We start from the raw sequence: 22,079 nt of genomic DNA, 5'->3' as shown, positions 1-22,079 counted from the left end.
ACAAGTAGCACCTCTTCCATGATGACTGTATCCATGGAAAAGAAAATTTGTTCAAAGTCCATCCATATCAAACATTGATGAATTGGTTAAATAAGTGATAAGGAGGGTGAACCAAAGTTATAGACAGAAACCGTATGTACTCCAACAACCAATGAGGAGATGTGACACTTGTGGAAATGATCATTCGACTCCATGGTGTAACACTTAGCCGAGACTAGCAACTGCTTAAAAATGTGCAACATATTTTGAAGTGGCATGCTATCCATAGAAATGGACCAACCACAAAATAAGTGAGTGTTCGCTAACAAGAACTATTTGAGGGAAAGGCCATATGAACCTCTAGGGGTGCAACCATTTCCACCACCACCGAGATAACAAATAGGCCCGAATAACACAAAGCAAGATGGAGAAAAACCTCAATTAGTGCTAGGTTAGTTACTTTACCTCATGAGAACCAAGCAATTGTAAGGTACACACAAACTGTAGAGATTCTTGCAAGTTGGAGAATGCTACCACCAACTTCATACTATGAAGAGCCGATTGAATCTTTTGAGAAAGAACCCAAGAGTAACGTTGTCAGGAGGTTTTGGAGCAAGGGATTGCACATATGTACATACACATGCATGGTGCATCGAATAAAGGATTGCCCATTTTCCAGAGCCAGGTGGTTATGTGGGGCCCACATGTGTACAGGTAGGACAGTGTGTACATAGTGCATCGATTTTCACTATTACCAGTACCAGTGTGTTTTTTCTACAATAATGGGGAGTTGGTAGCACGTAAAACTTCTCGAGGAAGCTATCTGCGGGCCGACGACATGAGGTAAGCAGGTGCGTCAGATGGCATCTAGTGGCGTCAGGAGGCCGAACGGGGTCAATACTTGCACGTGGATGACTACGGACACAACATGGGTGTTTTCTTGTGATAATTAGGCAAAAATTTCATCATGAGGACCAATTTTTGGGGCCACTCCACGTGGTGGCGGGATGCATTATTGAAAAGAAATGAGTGCCAGGTGTGCGGATGATGCAAAAAAGCTGACAACTATGCACTGCGAAGTCAGTTTTTGGCCTGTTCGGGGTCCGTTTGAGGTCATCTAAAAGGCCAAGGGTGCCCAACTAAAAAATCTAAGTGTGGGAACTGAAAAAAATGAGAGAAGACCAGAAAAAACGTGGAGAGAAGAGGAGGAACAGCCGCAGGTGTGTTTTTGGTGTTTTTGGAGCCTGTTTTGGCCCTAAACTGCTCATCCGAGGTCGGATTTGAGCACTTTGACATTGTAGACTGGGGTTTTGGGCCGTTCGGGACGCGATGGCGCTGTCCATTTTGCCAAATTCCTCATTGTTTTTCTGCTATTTTGGTTGTGTAAGTTTCTCCTATGAATGAAGCTTCTTCTCCAATTTGTGATTGTATCTGGCATATTTTACCCATATTGTGTGAGTTGTTTGCCCCATTGGTGTTGGCCCAAGCTCATTTGTATCTAATTATCAAAAGTTCTCCTCTTTTGAGCTGAGTTTTTTGGGTGTGTGTGTGTGTGTGTCTCTGTGTGGAGTGGGCAAGTGGATAGTCTCTCTCCTCTCACTCCATAAGTGTGTTCCCTGTCTCGGCCAGGTGTGTTGTGTAAGCCGAGTGGTGCCCCATAGTGTGTGTGTATATCTTCCCAAGAGTGTGTGTTGGGTCATTATAGAGGCGCTGTGTGTGTTTTCATCCCGCTCACATTCTTTTGGCGCCCCCACGGAGGATCTTCTTCGAGTACCTTCTGCTTCTAGCTTCAAGCTTCGAGATTCGGGCTTACAGGTTGCAGGTTGCAGGTTGCAGATTACAGGTTACAGGTTATAGGTTACAATTTATAGGGACAGGTACATGTACAGGTGATTCACACAGCTACAGGTAGCTGGAGTACAGTGATATACTAGCAGTGATGTCACTTGCAGTTGTGGGTATGCATCATTTAGCGCCTGCTTGAGCGCATTGTCTGTTGGATTGTACGTTACTTGTAGAAAGTGCCATCGTACGCCTTTGTGAAGCCATATTTGGCTTTATTTGGCAGTCCCAGCCATTTCTGAGACTTGGTTTGGAAGATAGTCATTTCTGAGACTTGACTATACGCGATTTGCATGAGCCTTTGTGTGAGGGTCGATAGCGTGAGGTTTTATTGAGCTGGGGGATTCTCAAATGTGGAGATCCTTTCGGTGATACAGGTAGCTGGAGCACCCTTTTCGTGACCTTGCCATAGGCTATGTACTAGTGAGTCCTATTTGATGCTCGGGTTCTATGGTTGACAGTTTATGCATACATATACAGTCTATATTTTGGGTTCCTACTGCTCTACTTCTGGGGAAACTCTGCCAAAATTTTTCCGAGTTGTGATGGCTGGTTTTTTGGTCTTTTGAGCCATTTATGCTGTGATGCCACTGAAATTTTGGCAAAATCAGAGGATAAGACAGGTGGTGCCTTCTTGGGAGCTGCATAGTTGGCTTTAATGGATGGTCAAAATGGACCTCAGTTCACTCCTTTTCATTTAACTCAAAGAATCCAGATAAATGTTCATGTGTCCAGGAAGATTTTTTTCCAGCAGCGCATAGTCTTTATGTTAGGGCCAAGAAGATTACGAGAGATCTTGGAATGTCCTTTGCCTGTTGTAATTCCGATGATCAACTATGAAAACTCATTTGATGTGCATGTGTTTGTCCTTATCTGAAGTTGAGCTCCATTGAAGTTTTTGGGAATTGAGTCAGTTAACAGTCTTGGGTTCTTGCACGTGTGTTCAAAGGGGTTCTCAAAGCATTGTAACTTGGGTAACCATGGCTTTCTCTTATCCGGAATTTCATGGAAGAAGTGGTGAAGATGCGGAAGACTTTCTGGAGCAAGTCGAGGCGGCATGCATAAGCAACAATATGTGTGATGAGGACAAGATTTTGAGGCTATTTGGATTGCTTTTGAAAGATGAGGCCCGTGTTTGGTTCATGGATTTGGAAGCTAAAGAAGCAGTGGCTTCTTCTTATGGTTTGAGTCTTGACAAGTTTATAGAAGCTTTTTTAGAGAGTTTCCAGGTTTTTGAAGATGCAAATGCAATATGGAATGAGTTGAATGCTCTTAAGAAAGGTTCTTGTCAAGGTGTTGATGCCTATGTACAAGGTTTTACAGATTTATGGACTCGTTGGTGTGTTGCTCTTAAGGATGAGACCCCCCCTTATTCATTGAAGAAAAGTTTTTTTGTTGATGGTTTGTCACCTTGGTTGCGGTTCGAGGTTGAGTTGAAGAGGCACGAGTCTTTTGAAGATGCAGTATGCATTGCAAAGCACAAGGAATGGAAGTTTAAGCGTCTTGAGGAACATGGTATCAGTACAGGTATGCATGTGCAAGATGGATTTGACATGGAAGATGAAGTTAAGCCTAAGCAGGTGAAAAGTAGCCTATCCTATGAGGTTTCTCATTTCTTCCCAAGATACAGGATTGAAAATTCTTGAAGAGAATGCATTGGCTACTTGTGTACCTTGTGATTCTGGGTGTGAATGTGAGGTCGAGGTTATTGATGATGAGCACGTATCTTTGGATACTAGTTTCTTGGAAATTAGGGAAGAGGGCAAGGTTGAGAGCCATTTTGTGGATTTGTTGGATGTGGAGCCTGTTTTGATGCCATATTTTGATGTATGTGCAGTGATTGAACCGATTTATGAGCATGATTGTGGTTTAGAGCAGGGATCTGTATTCTTGGAGACTGATGAACCCATACTAGAAGCTATGGATAGTGGTGCTAGCCATGATTATGATGTGGATAAAGTTACGTGTTATGATGAGTATGCTTATGATGACGAGAAGGGGTTTGGCATATATGAGTCCAATCTCAGCAATGTGGATGTCTATGCTAGGGATATGTGTGTTGCAGGGATACTTTTGTGCTTTGGATATCAACAACTTTACCTTCACACAATGCTTTTAGTTACTTGGGTGCATGATTTGCAGGTTGTTGCTATGGCTAGTGAAGTCAAGATGCCAGGTGATGAGTCACTTGAGTTGTCTCTATTGGTTGGGTTGAATGTGGCATGCAATATTTATGCTTTTGGAACGCCAGACAGGGCGAATGTGTTAGTTGGATATGCCTATGGTGCATTTTGGTTGATTGTTGACAAATGTAGGTGTGGTGTTATGATGCTTCTTGTGAATCAGGCGATATGCCTTTGGCCTTTTGATCCAGGTGGAATGAGCATCTACTAATGCTGCTGCTGAGCATGAATGCTCTAGCAGGCTAGGGGGTGGGCAAATTATGTCAAGAGTTTTCTCAGAAAGGGATTGCACATATGTACATACACATGCATGGTGCATCGAATAAAGGATTGCCCATTTTCCAGAGCCAGGTGGTTATGTGGGGCCCACATGTGTACAGGTAGGACAGTGTGTACATAGTGCATCGATTTTCACTATTACCAGTACCAGTGTGTTTTTTCTACAATAATGGGTAGTTGGTAGCACGTAAAACTTCTCGAGGAAGCTATCCGCGGGCCGACGACATGAGGTAAGCAGGTGCGTCAGATGGCATCTAGTGGTGTCAGGAGGCCGAACGGGGTCAATACTTGCACGTGGATAAGTACGGACACAACGTGGGTGTTTTCTTGTGATAATTAGGCAAAAAGGTCATCATGAGGACCACTTTTTGGGGCCACTCCACGCGGTGGTAGGATGAATTATTGAAAAGAAATGAGTGCCAGGTGTGCGGATGATGCAAAAAAGGTGACAACTATGCACTACGAAGTCAGTTTTTGGCCTGTCCGTTTGAGGTCATCTAAAAGGCCAAGGGTGCCCAAATAAAAAGGCTAAGTGTGGGAACTAAAAAAATAGAGAGAAGACCAGAGAAAACGTGGAGAGAAGAGGAGGAACAGCCGCAGGTGTGTTTTTGGTGTTTTTGGAGCCTGTTTTGGCCCTAAACTGCTTATCCAAGGTCGGATTTGAGCACTTTGACATTGTAGACTGGGGTTTTGGGCCATTCGGGACGCGATGGCACTGTCCATTTTTCCAAATTCCTCATTGTTTTTCTGCTGTTTTGGCTGTGTAAGTTTCTTCTATGAATGAAGCTTCTTCTCCAATTTGTGATTGTATCTGGCATATTTTACCCATATTGTGTGAGTTGTTTGCCCCATTGGTGTTGGCCCAAGCTCATTTGTATCTAATTATCAAAAGTTCTCCTCTTTTGAGCTAAGTTTTTTGGGTGTGTGTGTGTGTGTGTCTCTGTGTGGAGTGGGCAAGTGGATAGTCTCTCTCCTCTCACTCCATAGGTGTGTTCCCTGTCTCGGCCAGGTGTGTTGTGTATGCCGAGTGGTGCCCCATAGTGTGTGTGTGTATCTTCCCAAGAGTGTGTGTCGGGTCGTTATAGAGGCGTTGTGTGTGTTTTCATCCCGCTCACAACATGTATGTGACAAAGTTCATCATTCTTGGATTGGTACAGATGATGCTACATAGTCATCATATGTTACGCAACCAACCAAAACTTATTATGTGATGGATGTGAGCACTCTCATGTTCCTAGCAAACAAGAATCATAAACCTAGTGGTTATCTTCCTAGAACAAGACGACCAATGGATGCTCACTAACAATCTCAAATAGGCACGTCAATGCTATGAATGTGGAGATGATCATTGGACAGTGATCTTTTAACATGTGTGAATGCGTAAAGATTTTTGGATATTGTGTGATGATATAGTGAACATTGTAGTTGAACTTTGGGAAAGTTTGGGATAAGATGTAGCAAGGAGGCTCATGGGATTCTAGGAACTCTCTCTCTCTCTCTCTCTCTCTCTCTCTCTCTCTCATTTTTGCAAGCCTAAAGTGTGGCAAGAAAAGGCAAAGCAAGTGATATCTCTCTCTCTCTCTCTCTCTCTCTCTCTCTCTCTCTCTCTCTCTCTCTCTCTCTCTCTCTATCCATGGAAGCTTAAGAGGTGGTCCTCATACTCAAGCACTTTGCTATGGATGCGAATCCAAACAAGTGAAAGATTCATCTTCTTCTTTATCATGTTCTTCTACACTATTATGCTAAGCTATGCTAAGATCTTGCTCATGAAGTAAGCCTATACAAAGTAGATATTATCTTGCTTGAAAAATACTTCTTTCACTCTCATCTACCTCTTACCATGTAGTTCTTTCTTCACGCTAGGGTGTTTAGGACTTGGGAAGGAGGGTTACACCATGGAATATTGAAAAACACCATCTTCTTTGTTCAAGAAAATCTCCACAACTGTACACATTGTGTTGTAATCATATCTCTCTTTGAGAGAGAATTATAATATAAAAATTGTTTGGAGGGCAGACCGTAATCAAGAAAATCCGGTCCTCATCAAGTGTCAATCTCTATTGTGGTATTCTCTTTGAATTATGTGCATGATTGTAGTGTTCTAATGTGTGAATGTGTACAGAAATCACCCCGACACAACCTCTAGTCTCCTCTAAAGAATTCTTTTAAGGAAAACTCTCTCCTTTCAGAAATGAAAATTTTGTTGAATCTAAGTAAGTATAAAATTATATAACACTTTAACAAGTCATCTACCTCTTTTTGAGAGAGAAGATGCAACCCCTCTAGATTGGAGCCTTGCTTCTTTAACGAGGCATGGGTGCCGTAGAAACCCTAGTCTACTCATTAACTTGTCCCTTGGCCAGCCATTGCACAAACTGCACAAGCATATGAAATATCTTAGTGGCATTTGCATTCAGCTGTGCAAAGATAGATTCTGCTAAACACGCTTGGAGTGCTCTAAACTCTTGGATATCAAGAAATTCAATGTTATCATTTGGGCTCATTTCTATGCGAGCACCCTCCATGAGAGTAATTGACTTCGAGAAGTGTAGCAAGCAAAACTGGGGTAGGGTTTTCAAAATCAAACATACATTGAATGTCAACATGTAAATCCATGGCATAACGTGATGTGCTAGTAACAGAAAATAATTACCTTGTGTAAAAGGCACCGAGAAAATCAAACAATAATCGACTACTTTAAGCAACCAGAAATGAAATCAACTAGCATTGCTAAATCAAAATTGTCAATTTGTAATCAATTATTGATGTCGATCTTGAATGCCAAAAATCTTCGTCTAGTTGTTTAAGTGCTTCCAGTGCCTTTTGGTATCTGATTCTTCATTCTTTGTCAGGCACTTGCAGAAATTGCATGGTGACTTGATTCTTCAGTTCCACCGCTGAGTAGACTACAAAATTGGATGTGAGGTTGCTTATCACCGATGCAAATATCTTTGTTTGCCAGGTGAAGAATCCAGTGTAGAATGCTTCTTCAAAGGCTAGCATATTATGCGAGGGCAGGAACATGCATCTGGCATAGAATCCATAAAGGATTTCTCTGAAGGTTGCCCACTCAGATCACAGAGTTGGATTGGTTTTTAAGAGCAGTTTCTATACAGATTTTTCAAAGTGGTGTTGGTTGGTGAAGAGGATGCGAAGATCAAAGGGTTGCAACAAGAGACAAGTGATGATTTTGATATTTTTGTTGATAAGTTTGAAGCATGCTGGAAGGATTTGGTTGCTGTCACCCAAGTGGTCAATGCAGATTGTTTCAAGCTTGAAAAACTCCTAGCTTGCCTGCATATTCATGTTGAAGAGAAGGTGGATGATGAAGAATCCCAAAGCTATGAGAATCTGTCAGAGTTGCTAGGGCAAGGAGCCAAAAGATGAAGAACAAAATGGAAGCTGGATTGTTGCAGCTTGCAGTTGTAGCTGGTGGGTCTCAATCAAAGCGGATGGAAAATTTTAAAGAGGTAAAGGTTCTTCTATAATGGGAGATGGTCTCTTTAGACAGCTATTCCAAAGCCTCTGATTATCTAGGCAGTTCAGTTAGTGAGGACTGAAATAGAGTACTGGACTGAAATAGAGAACTAATCTAAAATAATGTACTAAAATGAAAGACACAATTGGAAGGTGGGAAATGGTATTTGTAGATTCAAATTAATAGCTCAAGGATAATCATTACAGTGTACAACAGGCTTAAGCTCACATGAAGTTTGAGGATTGATTATAGAGTTGATTATAGGGGTGAATCTAGAAGCTAAGAGCTCGTAAGCCAAAAATCCAAAATCCAAAAAGTTCGGTTATAGTGTAGCGCATCCTATTTATAGCTCTCAGAGTTACTACAGTAGCTATGCGATAATTACTGCCAGTGTAGCTGCTCTCGCTTCCCACTGGTTGGCCTTCTAAGGAGAAGTTCCCGCTTGTTGGGACTGTCCTTGCCTTCCACATCCTTCCCTCGTTTCTTGAATTTTGGTATAACTCCAAAATTTCATTCTGGAAAAACAATCCACCACCTGATTTTGATTTGTTGCTGAGAAAACCCATTTGGTTTTCTGAGTTGGCCGATGTTCCACATGATAGTATTCTTTTAGTATTGCTAGCTTTATGCCATACTTCATGCTTATTGAGTGCTTGACACCCATATAGTTGTAATTCCAAGGGTGCCCAGCCAAGGAGTTTCCAGTGCCTAAGTGGGAAAGTCCACCGTCGATTCTAAGATGAAACTACCCAATATTCTTCCACTGAACCGGCTTCCTCTTGCCCTTCTTCTTTGTTGGTGCCTCTGAAGTCTCAGTGCTAGCATTGTCCTTCTAGATAAATCTGTAAATGGCCTCCTGCTCAAGCTGATCCCGTCTTTTTGTGGTGATTTCAAATTCATAAGGCATGAGGGCATTGTAAGTTTTGGTGTCGGGATCATAGAGACTTCATTTGCACTTAGTGAGCCGGGTTCTGGCCAGTTTATGACAATCGAGGCTATGTGAATCCATCCCTGTGGAAGTGGCTAATTTGTCTTCAGTCTGGCTTCAAAGAGAATCTACGCCATTTCTCTATATTTTGGTCCCAGCCCGGGTTTGGCAGCGATATCCTTTTCAACAGGGATTTCAAAATGACGTGATCACACTATAATTTTAGGTTAATAACAATAGAAATGCAAAATAAAAAATATTTTGTTAATTGACATTCATCTTTTTTGACCTCCAGGGAGACCTAGAGACCGGCTCGTAGCCCGCCGGGCCCGCCGGACTAGTGAGTCTTCTCGACGGTCACGCCGGGTAAAGCTATTTGCCCGTCGGGCTCGCCGTAGCTCAGTATGTTATCTCTTCTTTCAAGTATTATTCAAACCAAACATTAGTGTTATAATCAATATCACACACAAGCGTAGTAGTGAAGCCCGAAGGGAATAAACCTCAATCTACTCAAACATGAGCAAGCAAATACAACGGTGAGTCAAATATGTGATCAGTCCATCCCAAAAGTAGAGATATCGACCCAAAGATTCACCTTCCTACCTCCTTTCATGAATCAGTCCAGTCCAAAAAAGAACTAATGACCCATGATTGGAGCTCTAATCGAAATAGCAAGCAAATACAACGGTGAATCAAACATGTGATCACTCCATCCCAAAAGTAGAGATATTGACCCAAATATTCACCTTCCTACCTCCTTTCATGAATCACTCCAGTCCGAAAAAGAACTAATGACCCATGATTGGAGCTCTAATCGGAATAGCAAGCAAATACAGTGGTGAATCAAACATGTGATCAGTCCATCCCAAAAGTAGAGATATCGACCCAAAGGTTCACCTTTCTACCTCCTTTCATGAATCAGTCCAGTCCAAAAAAGAACTAATGACCCATGATTGGAGCTCTAATCGGAATAGCAAGCAAATACAGCGGTGAATCAAACATGTAATCAGTCTATCCCAAAAGTAGAGATATCGACCCAAAGATTCACCTTTCTATCTCTTTTCAAGAATCAGTTCAGTCCAGAAAAGAACTAATGACCCATGATAGAAGTTCTAATCAATATAGCAATCAATTTAGCAAATATAACGGTGAACCAAACATGAGATCAGTCCATCCCAAATGTAGAGATACCGACCCAAAGATTCACCTTTCTACCTCCTTTCAAGAATCAGTTCAGTCCAAAAAAGAACTAATGATCCATGATCAGAGTTACATTAAGTTTTATTTTTTTTTAAAGACTATTCATTTTTTTACCTTTAGTTTTTCTTCTAAATTTTAAAGGATGACCAAATTTAGAGGAAGAGGTGATGTGATGGGAAGGATTATATAGAGCCGCCAAATATGGAGAGGGTACACGACGGGCCCGGCAGGATTCTTGCTTGTCCCACCGGGCCCGCCGGGTTTTGTATTAAACTCGCCGGGCCTGCCGGGATTGTTGGTTGTCCCGCCGGTTCTACGTTTTCTACCGGTTTTCGTAGGTCATGACATTAGATATGTTATTAACATGAAAAAAATAGTGATAATAACAACAATAATTAACATTTAACAAAATGCATCATCGCGTAATTAAAATCCCTGCTTTTCAAGAATCTTGGAGGACTTCACAGTCAGTTGAAGCAACTAATTTGTGATCTTCGTTAATCCCTGGAGCTGGACCTTCCACTATCCCATACAGAAGTTGAACCTTTGCATTTCCTTTTGTAGGTCCATGACACTGTCCTTTTTGAGGGCATCATTGACGAGTGATTGTTGCCAGGCTTTCCATTCCATAGAGGCTCGCTCATACCAGTCCTGCAATTCATTAGTGATGCTGAAATAAGTGAGCCGATCTACTGGCTCTGGATGATGAGGATACAAGGCTGGGAAAAATCTCAACAGTTCAGCCTCTTTTGCAGGTAATGCATACAAGAGTATAAGAGAATCAGGCATGAACTCCAAAAAATTGAGCACAGCTTGGTTCTCCTGCTACATCATCTTCCTAGGAATTTAGACAAGCTGAAAAAGCTTTCGGAGAGCAGTTGCTTGTTCTTCTACTGTCATTTGGGTTTGAGGTCCTTAACTGCTAGAAGACTGATCTTCAATAGTGGCATGCACCCTCTGATCTAGCACACCTCTGGCAATTTTCATTTGAAGCAAAACTTCTTTCAATTGAGTCCTGACCTCCTTCATACATTTGTATGTAGGTCTGCTTCCTAGTAGTAGATCTAGTTCAAGAGCTATAAAGTGGCGATTTGCAGTAGACTGTCTCTGCCAATGTGGATTGATTGTCATATCATCAGAAGTCAAGTGTCCACGTAGGTACCCTTTCTAGTAGTTGGATACTACTTAAATGCACAGGTAATTGACATAGCTCTTGATCATGAAAGGCAGCCGACTTCCACTGCTGAATCATTTCCCTGACTCCTACATACAGCCTTTGGAAGCATTTTAGATCAGAGATAAGAGTGTCATCCTCCAAATACTGTCTAGTAGTAGAAACTTGCTACTGTCTTAATCTCTTTTTGAGTGTAATGACTTGTAAAGAGTGTTGCTCATCAACCTTGGCGGATGCAGTCATAGCCTTGGATTTTCCTTTATTGTCTGGAATATACCAATGATTGGTGTGCTGGAGGATCTCTAGTGTTGCCCTTATTGTGTTGGCCACTGCTTTGTTGCTGATCTCATCAGACTGATGGTCTTGCTAGTCTTAGTACTGGTCTGGCTAGTCTTTGTTGGGTTCACTTTCCCCCGTGGCAGGTGATCCTACGGCTTCAGAGCCTGAAGGTGGGGAAGGAGAAAAATCATCATCATCAGGTTTGTCCTCCGTTTGGTCATCCCCTTCCGCATCCTACTCTTCTTCCCGCTCAGACTCCTCATCAGTATCATTTTGCTTTTACTGATATAATCCATGATGGCCTGATTTGCAAAGGTTGTGTTGTATTCAAAGACTTTATCTTGTAGATCACTCTGAATAGTCCCCATGAGTGCCTTCAAATTGTCATAATTGAGGGTTACATTGCCTTGTGGATTCAAGATATCAACAAGGTTATTATAAACGTACCTTTCTGTAAGGGAAGCCTTTAATGCAGTGTGGGTTGTCAGCAGCTCTTTGAAGTACACACGCTTCATCCGTAGCATAGTCTGAAATCTATCAGCATCTCTTAAGGCAGTAGCCTTCTCTTCATGCAATTGTCTATTTTTTATTTCTAGTTTCGTCATCTTTGTTTGCAGCTTCTTAATAGTCCGATTTGATTGATTCCTGACAATAGCATGCCTAAGAGACTGACCAGCCATTTTCTGTTGAAGTTCATGAGCCTGATGTTGACTGATTTTGAGTTCTTCTTTCAACCTATCCACTTCTGTACTGGAAGTTGACACATCCAGCATCTGTCCTAGGGCATGCACAATGCTGTTCCATGATGCTTGGATGACCGCTGAGTAGCCATCGACTACTGTAGCTGCATCAAATTCAACTGGCTCATAAACCATAACTAAAGTTACATATGGCAATGTTGTCAAGTCGGGTTTTTGAAGAATCAATCGACCTTTGAGAGGGTCATGCTGTAATTGTTGCAATCGATCCTTTTTGGCTATTGATAAAGCTAGTTCATTGAAAAGAGTTTTGGGGACTGGGTTGGCAGGTGCTGGGCCCTTTCCTTTGTCCTAATTAATTGCCACTTATCTAGTGCTTGCTTTTTGTTGGCTTATTTTAGTGCTGGTTTCTATTGGAGTCTGCTCTTTGGGCCGACTGAAGTCTGACCTGTTGAGGATTTTTCAGTGGGTAGGGGGGGTTGGACCTAACTCTTCAGTTGCTTCAATAGAGGAGTATTCTTTGTCAAACAAAATCCTTGGTTTCTTTGAACCACTGGCCTCCACCTGTGTGCCCTTCCTCTTCTATCTAGTTGTGGCCAATTGATTGTCTTGTATCTTCTTCATCTGAAGATAGCTCTACATTGTTATTGATTGGAATGGGCTTTGGACTCCAAGCCATCTTTACCTGGGGAAAGGCCTCTAAAGCAGTAGCCCAATACAAAAATTGCCAGACATACCAAGTTTTGAATCCACTCTGAGATTTCAGCTTGGCAATCTGCTGTAAAACGTTGTGAGACAAGATCTAGCTTAGATTGATTTTGGCATTAGCATTTAGCCTCTTTGCAAGCAGCATGGCAAACACCTTTTTTGACACATATGTGGGATTGTTTTTCAAGCTGACACTCTCAACAACAAACTTGTAGGCTGAGGGGACATCCAGTCCTGCTATTGAAACCCCTTGTGCACCAACCTTCTGTTTCTTTTTGGCTACTTCATCCTCCTTTAGAGCCAGACTTATCTGCTTTGCAGATGCTATGGTTGGCTTCTTCTCGCCGGGCATTCTGAAGGCATAGGCAATGTATTTAGGTTTTGTTGTTATTTTGAATCCATTAACACTGGCACTGCCTTCTTCAGCATTAAAAGAATCAAGAACCTGTTTGATAAATGTTGTGTCAAACTCCAACTTCGTAGCCTGTACGACCATATACAAAATCCCATAACTACAACAACGATTTTTCCTACTCAGTAAACACATATTTGGGTATTTTACTGTGTGGGATAAGTGGTAGAGAGGCCTAAAGAGAAGTGATGACTACTGCATTTTCAGTTGACACCGGGTTAGCCGCACCGCCCTCTAGCCTGGCCAGAGAGTTTAAAGTTCTCGATTTTTGAAACCGAGAACCGCATGAATCACCATTCGAGGAGCCGGAGGTAAAGAAAACCACAAAAATAGCACTTTTTTCTTATTATCACTGCCGCCAAACCCCGCATAAAAGAACTACCTTCTTTCCAGGGCGGGCCGTCGTTTTGTTTTTAAGTCTCTCTCTCTTTCATTATTCTCCACAACCATCCCTCTCTCTCTTACCTCGCTCCAACACAAACACATACTCTCCCCTCCCTCTCTTCTCTCTTGTTTTTTCCCACCGGCGGACCACCGCGCCCTAAGGACAATAATATTCTCTCTCTCTCTTCTTTCCATTCTTCTCTCTCTTCCCCTCACTATTCTCTCTCTGTGTGTGGAGACCACAAGCCCGAAGGCTAGCAATAATACTCTCTCTCTCTCTCTCTCTCTCTCTCTCTCTCTCTCTCTCTCTCTTTATGGAGTGGAGGTGTGGGGTGGAAGCATCGGGAAGTCTACTTGGAAAGAGTTTGAGAATGTCCAAAAGCGTTTTCTCACCAACTTTCTCCAAGTCAAGACACAAACACCCTACATGCTCTTACTTCTTGAGTCCGGATCGCTTCCCATTGAGGTCTTGGGCATGGAAAGGGTTGTGGAGTACATGCGTAAGACACAACGTAGCCCTTTGCATCGACTTCCTAGAATCGCATATGAAGCAAGTCAAAAGGTTCAAAAGACATGCAAGAGCAAAATAATAAGTTCGGGGTGGATGCTTGATATCAAGAAATGGTTTAGAAGATGGGATGCATCTCACTTGGTCAAGGATGCGTCGATCGACTCCCAAGTTAATGAGGCCTTCTCACAACGCCAATGTATCATGGCTTGGGAGAAATCTGGAGGTTCTCGCTTCAGCCATTACACCACACACGTTGCCCCAAACTACAAATCTCTCTTCTTCTCGGAACGAGGTAACCGAACCCATTCCTACATCCTTGAGCCCATCCCGTTGAGTGCGATCCGCACCATTGCCTCCATTCGTCTTAGCTCCCATTCTCTATGCTGCGAGACAAGACGTTGGGGCACTGGCGAGGAGTGTCATCGACTTTGCACCTTATGCCCTCGTCAAGTGCGAGAGAGTGAGTACCACACACTACTTGAGTGCTAAGCTTTTGACCACATTAGGTCCTCTTTTCCCCATATATTCAGCCATGAGCTCTCCCTACATACCTTCCTCTCCCAACCACGATGTGGACTCTCTATTGCGACGCTCATTTCAGCCATTTTTGAGCATCGAGAGTCACTTATGAACTCCACTCACACCACGTGACATGTTCATTTGGTCCCATAGGTCATATTTGACCTCCCAGGACGATAATAGAACTATCTATCTATCTCTCTCTCTCTCTCTCTCTCTCTCTCTCTCTCTCTCTCTCTCTCTCTCTCTCTCTCTCTCGACCAAAACCATTACCCCACCCCGTTGACACACAAAAAACCCCCCTCTCTCGCTCGTTGTCAACCAAGCCAGGAGCCCAAAAAAAAACTCTCACGCCCTCTCTCAACAACCCCGAAGGCAGCCAGACGCAATATGAAGCCACGCTCCTTCTCTCTTACTCCCCCCACCACTCCCCTCATGAGCTCATCATAACCCTCTCTCTCTCTCACATTCTCGTCAGTCCGAAGGCATGCATAACAGCAGCCCGGCCCCCACCCCCCCCCCCTCTCTCTCTCTCTTTCTCTCTCCCTCTCCCGGTTCAGGCCCGAAGGCAACTCGCTCCCATCTCCCTCTCTCTCGCAGGCCTGTGCAAACGCAGGCACCCCTACCCTCTCTCTCTGGCATTCTCATTCAGGCCCATAGAAGCAGGTAAAACAGTTCTCTCTCTCTCTCTCATATAACATACACCCACACACACACACGCACCCATTCACCCCCTCCCTCTCCCCACACCGTGTTCCCTCCCTCTCTCACTCTCGTTCTCTCTCTGTGTCACCATTGCCAGTTCACGATAAAAAACATATATAGTTTATATATATATATATATATATATATATATATATATATATATATAAGTAATTACTTTCTTTCCCCCCTCTCTCGTGTTCCCACGCACACTCATTCACACCCACACACACCCGCTTGACACGGCACACACAACTCAAGCAATACACACACACATTTGGCACGCATTTACGCACTCGAGTATACACACCCATACAAATAGTACACACACTCACAATGCTTTTCATAAAAACACTCTTGCACACACAATTACATACATCCACAAGCACACATGCCTATGTGCACGCACATATATAAACACATACATGCGCACGTATATACACACACATCGAAAAAATAAAAAAACGAATAATAAAAATCGACGCTAAAGAGAACAAAGACGGCCAGCTCATGCTCCACCAACACCAAAACAAGGAGTGGCGCCGAAGGTGCGCCCCGGCCAGCACCGAGAGGGAGTAACACGTAGCATCTCAGCTTCCCGCAACAATTACCAATTCTGGTAGCCTTAAACCTCACATCGACCACCCGAACCATCAACAAAACCCTTGTAAATTCCCTGAACTCCACTCCTCCCTAATAACCTAGCCAGTGGCTAATGGATTGTAAAAGAAAAACTCTCCCCACCCCACTCTTTCCTCTCTTTGTATCTCTACCTTCTCTCTCTCTCTAATTCTCTAACTAGAGAGGCATCTAGACCTTCTACAACGATCATTGGATATTAGCAAGGACCATTGGGTAAGGACCACCTCTTAAACCTATATAAAGAGGCCTCCGCTAAGCACAAAATGGACACAAGTGAAGGAGGAATACCCTAGCTCCATGCACTCTACATTGTAAGCACCACTAAGCACATAATGCACCCCAAGCTAGAGAACTCATGGCATCATGTTGAGTTGCAAGCTTGGGCATCTTAGCATTGGCAACATCACCAATTTTCCCATTATCCACCACACCATGGTTGAGTTACTAGTCACGACCACTCCATGCACATAAGGCAGTCACTACTTCCCCCACAAGGCAACATGAGCACGCTAGGATTGAATGCATCCACACCATGCTACCTTGGGCCACTCTCGATGTTGGTGATTGACGTCATTGGTGGTTGCATCATCTTGATGTTTTCCCTCAACTAACCTTCCCGCTAACTCCAACTTTTCCATGCACCATATGGCGCTCTCATCCCGAGGAGATCACCTAATAAAAATATAACCTATCACGTGAGTTCAACAGAAGAGTATTTAAAGTTCTTGAAACTTACAGAAATATATATACAGAAGGGCATTATTTTTTCAAATTTGAAAAAAACTTACAGATTTTAAAAGAAAATGATACATTATATTCCTAACAAAATTCACAGATAAGAGGTTTTACAAACATGTCTTGAACGCACGTGATATGGTAGTTTTGCACATAGTGAACCCCCGGAGGCTCTCATTCTATCAAGCATCCCTAGTGCCAAGAGCCAGGTTTGAAACCATCAAGACCACCATTTCTAAGTATCATCATCGCCAATAAAAGGGTGCTTGTTGTCTTGATCTTTGGGGTCCATTCTCTGTTCTCCTTAGTTTTGCTTTTCCACATTCGCGGGATGTTTCGTCTCTTGTATATCACTTAGTTTGTGCTCCATCATGTAGGACCTCTCCAATCAATCAGTATGCTCCATTACGACCTTGCCACATACCTCTCTCGTACACAGACTCCTAACTGTTGACTAGGCATTTTCTACATGTGGACGTTTGCTGTATCACCATTTCATGTTGATTACCTAGAGGGCATCTCACTTTTGCTACCCTAGGTCATGTATGTCTGCGTCCTAGCCGCACTTATGCTAGGTGGTGCCCCCTCTCTACCTATAGGATTACTCCTACCTTGAGATGATGCTTGGGGATGTTTAAGCTATGTGTGGTGTAGAGGCCACCCCATATGGCATGTTATTTCCAGCCATCATTTTCTTGGTGCCCCCACTGAGGATCCTTTCATGAAACCCTCAAGTTTACAAGACTGAAACCCCTAAACTTTTTTGGATGGATGAATGGTTAGCAGGGTTTGCCTGGACGACAGAAGAAGAAGAGCTCCAAGCACAACTAGACGAACTTCGCATCGCCATCGAAGCTCGAGTGCTAGGTGTAATGGTAATCAATTCGCAGTGGGAGAGTCAATCAACACGCCAAACTCAGTGGATATACAACTTACCTCAAGGCAGATCACGCAATCCGATACGAGTATGCTTAATCAAGGTAATACTAGACTTGAAGGCTCACTACTAGCACGTCATCGACACCATGCTGGGTGGGGAGAGCTTCTTTGAGGTTCTCGCATCAGATAAGCCATTTGTCTTACCTTTGGCACAAGGCAATGTACCGTTTGAGATTTTAATCTATGTTCTAGTATAAAAAGGGTATACACGCCTCCTTTTAAAGAAAAAGAAAAAAAAAACTTTTGATTGCAAGCTAAGCAGTGCGTCTTTCTAGCTCTCTCTCTCAATAATCATGGCAAGTGTAGCATTTCCAACATTTAAAGGAAAGAAGGGGAAGGATATGGTAACAGATTTCCTAGAAGACTTTAAAGTAGCATGTGTAGTAAGCAACAAAGATACAAATCAATCCCGGGCTAGAATCTTTAAGCATCTCATGAAGCTAAAAGCTAGGTCATGGTACAAAGCACTTCCACAAGCAACTAAGGATGACTGGGAGCCCTTAAAAACTGCTTTTAAGAGGCGCTTTGGGGGAGGTACCACTTCAGAGAAGCTGTGGGACAAGTTGAGAGACTTGAAGCAGGAGGGTCTTTTAGAATATGCCACCTATGAGTCCAAATTTGTGGATTTGTGGGAACGGTGGGTTGAGTCACTGGCAAGAGGGGAAGCTGCACCCGATTTCCTAAAAAAGGATCAGTTCACGCATGGATTATGGCCACTTCTCAAGGAGAAGGTGAAGGGTAGATTCTTGGCTACGTACGAGTTAGCCATCGAGATTGCTCGCCTTAAGGACAAGAAGCTACGGATGAAAGCCAAAGAAACCAAGTCAACAGAAGCAGGAACATCATTTCAACCAACAACCACGACAACCACCATTCCTCCACCACCACCGGCCCCTGGGGTAAGAAATGACCAACAAGATATGTTGGCCCATATTACTGACCAACTGCATAATTTGTATGTCCGCTTGATACAGCAAGGAAGAAATCAAGAAAGAGATCAAGACCCGAGAAGAGCACGACGACAAAACAGGGAGTATCATTGCTATAACTGTGGAGAAGATGGTCATGGTATGTACTACTGTCCCAAACCGCGACAAAACTATAAGAGAGGAGGTAGGAGGAACCAACTGTCACCCCCTAGAGAGAGAACACCCCCCCCCCCCCCCGAGCACCAGCCCTACCTACACAAATTCTACTTCCACCCCAGGCACCACCACAAGCACCCATTCCACCTCTTCCACTGACACCACAACCTGATCGCTCAGTAAACATCATAAGGCTAGAAGAGAAAGGAAAGGCCGTAGTAGTAGTGGATCTACCCAGAGTAAAGGAGAGGGATAAGGTTAAGGAGAAGGTAACCTTTGTAGAACCATTTGAAGCCATGACTGTAAAAAGAACTAGGAGGGAGAAAGCTACACAATTTGATGAAGAGAGAAGCATGAAAGGAGAGACTAGCAAGAGGCCATCAAAAGGCCACGATGGAAATTAGGCATCACCGACTTCCAGTTAGGGGAAAGTTCTAGGCCCTATGATCTAACATTGGATGTGGCAGAGCAAGGACCAAAGACTACATGGCCACAACTGCTACACCTTGCACCAAAGGTAAGGTGGCAATGGTCCAAAATGGTAAGTACAAGGCGCTCCAAAGCAAAGGTAGCCGGAGCAATTTCGGGTTGCAACATGGATGACATCCTTCCAATTGTCGACGTCAACATAGAAGGTAAGAGGGTTGGAAACACCTACATTGATGGAGGTGCACAAATTTGTGTGATGAGTGACGCTATGATGCTTCGGCTAGGGCTCGAGGTTGACAGGCCTTCTCCATGCAAGGCAAAGATGGCAAACAACGCAAAAGTAAAACGTGCAGGTGTGGTAAGTGCTGTGAAGATAAAAGATTTCAACACTGAGGTAGAAGTATATGTTTTTGTAATGCCTACTAAGGGGGATGGCTATCCATTAATCTTGGGAAGGCCATGGTTGATGGCCATGAAGGAAAAATAGGATTGGGACATTGGCCTTCTACGCATGACTAGTAAGAAAGGGAAGACAATCTACTACGACATGAAGACTGGCAAGCAGAAGCAAATGGGCCTAGAGACATCAGCAGATGAAACCACTAGTGAGTCTTCCACTTCTGAGGAGGAGACCACATCCACCGATGAAAGTGACAGTTCCATTAATGTGATGGGTATCATCATGAAGGATCCACAAAGGGTAAGCACAACTGGCGATTCGTCACCAAAAGGTTATGCAATGAAGAGGAAAGTAAATCACCTGGCCTAGGAGAAAGTATGTTGAAGGGTATGTTGTCTATGGAATTAACAATTGAGGATAAAGATAATTTTTTGCAAATGTTGATGGGATTTCCTGACCTTTTTATTGACAACTATGAAAGAATCACAGGTATTACAGTAGTGGAACACCATATTAAGTTGAAGGAAGGGGTAAAAAGAGTTGTGCAAAAGCTACGATGGCGGCTGGGGGTCATACAAGAAAAGGCACTCCTGGCCGAGGTAAGGAAGCTACTAGAAGCAGGGTTCATCTATCCTGTAGAAAACTCACAGTGGGTGTCACCCGTAGTAGTGACACCTAAAAAGAATGGTAAGTGGAGGGTTTGCGTTGACTACAAACCACTAAATGCAGCTACAAAGAGAGACCACTTTCCTCTCCTTTTCTTGGATGAAATTTTGAATGAAGTGGTGGGTTTTGAATGCTACACCTTGTGTGATGGTTATTCTGGGTATTTTCAAATAGCATAGCGTTGGAAGATCGGCTAAAAACCACTTTCATTACACCATGGGGTTGTTTTGCATACAGGGTTATGCCATTTGGTCTCACAAATGCACTTGCCACATTTCAACGAAAGGTATCAACGCCAATCCAAGTAAAGTGTCCGCACTCATAGCCCTACCTTCACCAACAACCGCACGTCAACTAGTCTCTTTTTTACAAAAGGTTAGGTACTTGAGTAGATTCATACATCTACTATCATAACTTGTTCTACCACTACAATAGATCACTCAAAGATCAACTTTCACCTGGGATAAGGAGAGCGAACATCACTACAACAAGGTAAAGGAGTTCTTAGCCACCCTACCAACTATCTCACCACCTAAGTAGGATGAAAATTTCTATATCACCTCAAGCGTGGGTCATGACTCCTTGGGTGCTGTGCTACTCCAGAAGGATACAACAACATCATTCATGAGGCCAATTTACTTCTCCAATCGAATGATGACAGCAGCATAGAAAGGCTTCACCCATGTGGAACACCTAGTCTTAGCTCTTAGATTTGCAACTACAAAGTTTTGGTCATATTTGCTGCCCAAGCAATTTGTGATTCTAACCATGGATGAGATGTTTCCCTATATGTTGTACAACACATGGATGTTTCTGCTAGGATTACTAAATGGCTAGTTCGTTTGCAAGAATTTAACTACACGGTACTTGTGGAAAGCACGACAAGGGCAAGCTTGGCGGGACTTATGACCTACCAAATCTTTGAGAAGAAGGTGAAGCAATCTAAAGGGGAAGGACTTCAACCACTTCTAGAGCCACCGGTAGTAGAAAGAGCACACTCTCTCTATTTTGATGGAGCCTACAAGCGAGCATCCGAAAAAACAGCTGCAGGCATAGTGGGTATCAAGGTATTTTCACTTGGCCATTTGTTAGAATCACATTCTAACAACGAAGCCGAGTATGTAGCACTAACAAAGGGTTTACAATGGTGCATCTTTCAAGGGGTAAAGAGCCTTAATGTATTCGAGGATGGTCTACTTTTGGTAAGGCAAGTAAATGGAGTATGGACATGTAAGAATCCTAAATTGAGGACTCACTTAAGCTGTGTAAAAACCTTGTTGGGTAAGTTTGAAGAATTTCAATTACACCACATCCCAAGGGCTCAAAACCATGAAGCTGATGCCCTAGCAAGCAAAAGACTACAAGAAGTGGTGGTTGGGGCTATAAAGCTAAAGCTCCCTCTATTTCAAGGTAGTGACGCCTTACCTGACATCGTGCATTTTTTGGAAACAAGGGAATGTCCATTGGATCTAACGAAAGGACAGAAGCAATGGCTTACCCGAAAGGCCGCAAGGTATTGGCTTATCAATGACAGTTTGTATTGTAAGGGTAAGGACCAAATACTCAGGAAGGTCCCTCTCTCTAATGAAATTATGGAGGTAATTGCCAGTTGTCATGATGGTGTTTGTGGTGCTCACTTTGCCCTAGATATAACAAGTAGGAAAATCTTGCAGGTTGGTTTTGTATGGCCTAGCCTCAACCGTGATGTACACCACTAGTGTAAGACATGTAAGTTGTGTCAAAAGGCCGGCACCATGTCACTCATGCCTGAACCACATACACATATCCTTTCATATGGACCATTTGAAAAATGGGGTATAGATGCCATGGGACCATTGCCTAGGGCCAACTCAAGGAAATTCTACATCATCATGGGAGTCGACTATATGACTAGATGGGCAGAAGCT

General features: G+C 43.2%; 1 protein-coding gene across 30 annotated transcripts in view; it reads right to left on the bottom strand.

The window, feature by feature from the left end:
* LOC147451633 (lipid droplet phospholipase 1-like) overlaps positions 1–22,079 on the bottom strand; it is a 237,913-nt gene that overhangs the window by 75,818 nt on the left and 140,016 nt on the right. For 2 of the 30 annotated variants that reach the window (XR_015188809.1, XR_015188810.1), the window contains exon 5: positions 6,537–6,658. The exons of the other annotated variants lie outside the window; for them this stretch is intronic. The gene's annotated coding sequence lies outside the window, so the exon portion shown is untranslated. The remainder of the gene's footprint in view (positions 1–6,536; positions 6,659–22,079) is intronic. 30 annotated transcript variants of the gene reach the window in all.

Source organism: Adiantum capillus-veneris, chromosome 8 (genome assembly GCF_014529385.1).
Source record: "Adiantum capillus-veneris isolate H3 chromosome 8, ASM1452938v2, whole genome shotgun sequence".
NCBI lineage: Eukaryota > Viridiplantae > Streptophyta > Polypodiopsida > Polypodiales > Pteridaceae > Adiantum > Adiantum capillus-veneris.
The sequence above is the reverse complement of the archived record's forward strand: the minus strand, read 5'-3'. Positions and strand labels throughout refer to the sequence as shown.